We start from the raw sequence: 6,073 nt of genomic DNA, 5'->3' as shown, positions 1-6,073 counted from the left end.
ACTGAAACAACTTACCAATACAACTGACTATATTGCGATTAGCCTTTAGTTTTTCCAGTACCGTAGCATTTGATTTTTTGAAAATTTGGATAATACTGCCTCTGGGATAAGTAGGATATTTGCCGCTATAAAAATAATATGAAATATTTTACATCATGAGAAATAAGACATTTGCATTTTGTGAGTTTGTTTGTTTGTGATTTTCGGCCCATCGACAACTAAGGTAAATTAGGTAATTTAGGGCCAAACAAAAAGTCATGCAGTAGTTTCAATGCAGAAGATAAGTAATGTTTGTATCTAAAAGATCAGGATAAGAAAAAGCAAATAAGATATAAAAACAGATTGTAAATGTTGATTTTATAAAAAAAAAGTTGCATGGATAAAATAGTGTTGGCTAAAACACATGAGAAAACAAATGCACAATGTTGATGAAACGATAGAATGAAAGTGATTTGTTATTTTTCAACCTAATACCCCTTTTCAGTTTCGTCCTTCATTATATGTCAGAGTTAAACTGTTTAAAGGTAACATCCTCGATATCCATGGGGTTACTACCACTGTAACATACAGCTTCGCCGGGGTTACATAATTTACACGTGCTCCATTATCATTATACCCTCATAACCTCAACAAAATAAAAGTCTTGAATGAAAGGTACATACATTTGTATAAAAAATGTACATTATACAGAAACGGATTTTAGAAATTGCTGATATCAATTTTGTAGAGCCACAAAATATAACCGTTCATATAAGAATTTCGTAAACAATTTTAAATTAACAAATAAATATCCATTTCCATACCGCGGGCCGACTTATGTTTCCGACTGCCGCGCGCGCAGTACGCCAAGCGGCAAACCAGCGAATTGACCCTTAATTATTCACATTAATTTGCAGAGTGAATCTTGTATTTTTGGCGTCGTAACTTCATATTAGGCCATTATATAGATGTTTTGAAATTTAAAAGTGTTACTGATTTTTTTCCGGAAACGTTATGCTATTGATAGGGTCACTGCTATTGATAGGGTCACTGTGACCTTCAGGTACAAACGTGTACATATTATGATCATCAGTACACTAGCGATAATGTTCGCTGCTTTTAAATGCTGTCGTTCGTGTACATGTCGCCATCCTCGATACTCCAACATATTGTAGAAATTTCCTGCAATCTTTTGAAATGTATGCACCAACCGCAACATCTTGGAGAAATTTCCGACAATCTTCTGAAATGTATGCACCAATCGCAACATCTTGGAGAAATTTCCGGCAATCTTTGGAAATGTATGCACCAATCGCAACATCTTGGAGAAATTTCCGACAATGTTTTGAAATGTATGCACCAATCGCAACATCTTGGAGAAATTTCCGGCAATCTTTTGAAATGTATGCACCAATCTCAACATCTTGGAGAAATTTCCGACAATCTTTTGAAATATATGCACCAATTGCAACATCTTGGAGAAATTTCCGACAATCTTTTGAAATATATGTACCAATTGCAACATCTTGTAGAAATTTCCGGCAATCTTCTGAAATGTATGCACCAATCGCAACATCTTGGAGAAATTTCCGGCAATCTTCTGAAATGTATGCACCAATCGCAACATCTTGGAGAAATTTCCGGCAATCTTTTGAAATGTATGCACCAATCGCAACATCTTGGAGAAATTTCCGGCAATCTTTTGAAATGTATGCACCAATCGCAACATCTTGGAGAAATTTCCGGCAATCTTTTGAAATGTATGCACCAATCGCAACATCTTGGAGAAATTTCCGGCAATCTTTTGAAATGTATGCACCAATCGCAACATCTTGTAGAAATTTCCGACAATCTTTTGAAATGTATGCACCAATCGCAACATCTTGTAGAAATTTCCGGCAATCTTCTGAAATGTATGCACCAATCGCAACATCTTGGGGAAATTTCCGACAATCTTTGGAAATGTATGCACCAATTGCAACATCTTGTAGAAATTTCCGGCAATTTTTTGAAATGTATGCACCAATCCCGACATCTTGGAGAAATTTCCGAGAATCTTTGGAAATATATGGACCAATCGCAACATCTTGTAGAAATTTCCGAGAATCTTCTGAAATGTATGCACCAATCGCAAAATCTTGTAGAAATTTCCGGCAATCTTTTGAAATGTATGCACCAATCGCAACATCTTTGAGATAATTCCGGCAATCTTCGGAAATAGACCAATCGCAACATTTTCATTTGAAAAATTTCCGACAATTTTCTGGAATTTTCTCCAAGATGATGCGATTGGATATTGCGCATTAATTTTTCGTGCATTTACATTACATGTTTTATCGTTTTTTATTTGCATACAATTTACGCATTGGATACAAATCTTATGAAAATATGTTTTGTTTAATTTATCTTATGACTAATTACCAGACATAAAGGCCCACTACCTTTCCGAAACAAAAAATAAAAGTTTCTTAAATACAATAATTACATGAATATGCATGTATATCGATGCCCTAAGATATGAGGTTACGACACCAAAACAAAATGTTTTCGCTGTTTTGCCGTCTGGCACAGTGGTAGTCAACTATGGCATAAGGGTCTGTTATTTAAATTGAATGCGTATGGCATAAAAGGTAATTTGCTTAATTGGATGAAAAGTTATATATCAGGTAGACAACAGCAGATAATTGTTAAAAACTAATATTCCAGCACAGGTTGCACCGATGCTGTTGTCCCACAAGGAAGTGTGTTAGGTCCTCTTTTGTTTTTAATATATATTAATGATATAGTTGACAATTTAGATAGTGTATCACGTCTATTTGCTGACGACATTTCTTTGATGTATTCATCATCCTCTGTTCATGATATTGAATTAAATCTTGATAGAGATTTAGATAGATTAAACAGATGGTCTCTAGATTGGCTCACTAAATTTAATCATCAAAAAACGGACGTTTTACTAGTATCCAACTCTGAAAACCTGCATCCCTTGCAACTTTCTTTTGGTGATGAAATTTTAAGATGCGTTGACAGTCATAGGCACTTAGGTGTGACATTTAGTGCAGATGCTAAGTGGTCGTTACACATTTCAGAAATTCAAAAATCGTGTATGAAAAAACTTTCGGCATTACGTAAGTTAAAATTTTTACTCAATAGGAAAACTTTATTAAGGATATATAAAACATTTGTGTTGCCTGTGTTGGAATATGCGTGCGAAGTATGGGATGGCTGCTCCCTGGGAGATGTTAACAAACTCGAACAAGTGCAGCTTGAAACGGCAATAATCATAACGGGTATGCCATCCTTCTCAAGTAAAGACTCACTCTATTTCGAAACCAATCTTGTACCTCTAGTAAAAAGAAGAAAAAATAAAAAAAAACTTATTCTAATGTATAAACTCCATAATAACCTAACCCCATCTTATCTGACCAATATCCTTCCTCCTAAAGTTGGAGAGCGATCCGCCTACAACATGAGAAATAGAGAAAACTATGTTATTCCGAAAGTTCGTTTGTCATGTTCACTTGAATCTTTCTTGCCATCTTCTATTAGATTATGGAATGATTTGCCTAGCAATGTCAGAGAGCAGCCATCCGTTCGTACCTTCAAAACTTTGATACAATCTGATGTAAATTCTTTACCCGTTTATTATTTTACTGGGAAAAGGAAGTTTAATATTTTACATACAAGATTGCGACATTCGTGTAGCAGTCTGAACTATGATTTGTACAGAGTAAATATAATTAACGACCCATCATGCGCATGTGGTAATCAATGTGAAAATGCAACTCATTATTTTTTTAATGTAGTCTTTATACTAGGCAAAGGGATGTTTTATTCCGTAATGTTTCACAATATGGTAATATTTCAATTAATATTTTGCTTTATGGTGCTCCACACTTGTCCAACATGGAAAACCAAATGATATTTCAATGGGTACAAACCTTTATTAAAGATAGTGCTAGATTTTAGGTCAAGTCTGTAACAACAAACTCATTTTGATTTTTTTTTCTATTTCTTCTTCAATATTTTCTGTATATATACATAATTATATGATTGTATGCTGTCAAAGTATTGTATATACATGTATTATGGAGAAGGCATTATTAAGTTGTGATAACTTGTGCCTAATCCATTATTGTATTTTTGACAATAAAAAATATGTTTGAATCGAAGTCAACTAACGTGCGGTAATTAGGACGACGGCTGGAAACATAGGGCGACCCGCGTTATAAAAACTAACATTTTACTTATTCAAATTAAATTGTTTGGAAAATGATGATAAGTGTAATATTAACGGTAAATTAAAAAATTGTGACTCTTCAAAATTTTATATCAATCTTGTTTTACATTCCCATTTAAAAAAAAATAAAAGTCGTTCGGAAAGGCAATGGGCCTTTAAATCACTAGCAGTATACACTTTTTTTAATTGACGGATAGTTTTTGAGACGGGCTCTGACATGCGTGGTACGGATGAATTACTCGAAATACTCGTAAATATGTTGACAGTTCGTTGACAAAATACAAATAGCAAAGGTCAGACTAAGATAAGGTCTGTCATTGTCATTCCGGATATAAGTCGAGAGTATGTACATCTTGTCCAGACTGAACTCAAGAACAAATCAGCATACTCTGTCTTCACTCCGTTCTGACGACGACCATCTGTTAGTTCTAAATCGTTCGTCCGACGTCCAGTGCTACTTTTCCGCAGCTAGCTGAACTCTACCACTAGGAAAGGTAAGTTATTTCAAAGTTATATGCATAATGGAGGCAGTTCAGGAAAAAAACCCTGACCAAATACAGTCTCGCATAGAGAGACTTCCTTTGAAGATTACAGAGAGAGCGAAGTCCAACTTTAAAGCAATACCATCAACCACAGTGTACCCAGGTGTGCCAATCTACGTCATCATAAGTTTGTACCAATCTACGTCATCAAAGTTTGTACCAATCTACGTCATCATAAGGTTGTACCAATCTACGTCATCATAAGGTTGTACCAATCTACGTCATCATAAGGTTGTACCAATTTACGTCACCATAAGATTGTACCAATCTACGTCATCATAAGGTTGTACCAATCTACGTCATCATAAGGTTGTACCAATCTACGTCATCATTAGGTTGTAATATACTACAATTTAATGATGACGCAGATTTGCATGCCTGGTACCGTTACTGCATGCCTTTGATGTACATCAAAGAATCAAATTACCTAGGTCTCCAGAACTGCCTTTAGTTTTACAATGAGATAGTCCAGAGGTGGATATTCACGTCAGTGATAGTAAAGCCTGGAGTATCGAGGATGGAATAAATGCGACTCTTTATCGAGATGGGCGAAAAAGTACATGGTATGGTATGTAATAAATATAGAATTCTGTGTTCGAATGAATACGCTGATTCGGTGACGAAAGTTGCAATTTCTGACATCGCGTAGTGTTAACGTTATTATGGAGCATATATTACGAAATTCGTTCAGAATTGCCTAAATCAAAACGCATTGACGGTCTTCATTTTATTCTGCGGTTATTTGGACACCGAAACAGGTTCAGAAAGATAAGAAAACGGTCAATCAGTTCATTTCCGCATCGGGTATATGAATGATAGTGATATTCTATCCTCAGAATCACAAAATGTTGTAAAACGCTTGGCTTCCACCTGTATGAATGAGTCGTTTTCTGTCGTACCTCGATGTTTTATTGCAATTTTAAAAATATAATAAACAGCCATTTTGAAATAAATTCGAAAAAAGGCGCAAATCCCGTCGTTTAGTAAAACATAGGTTATAAAAAATGTGTTGAAATGTTACCGAGTAAATTTTAGTGATTTATAATAGTGATTTTGTTGATGCGTGACCACACAAGGCTGTATTGCATGCATGGGTAGTCATGTAATACAGCCTCAGGCGACATGTGTGTATTATATTGAACCAGCCAGTGTCACAGGGATCTGAGAATTAGTTACAGATTATATAATCATGGACTCACCAGAGTGTCCTAAGACCATTTTTAGACGGTTTAGAGCTCTAGACGAAAAAACGATGAAAATCATACTCTACATGGTACTATATACGAGTCGTATATAGTACCATGTAGAGTAT

The sequence above is a fragment of the Argopecten irradians genome, chromosome 9, assembly GCF_041381155.1.
Source record: "Argopecten irradians isolate NY chromosome 9, Ai_NY, whole genome shotgun sequence".
NCBI lineage: Eukaryota > Metazoa > Mollusca > Bivalvia > Pectinida > Pectinidae > Argopecten > Argopecten irradians.
This window is presented reverse-complemented; position numbering follows the sequence as displayed.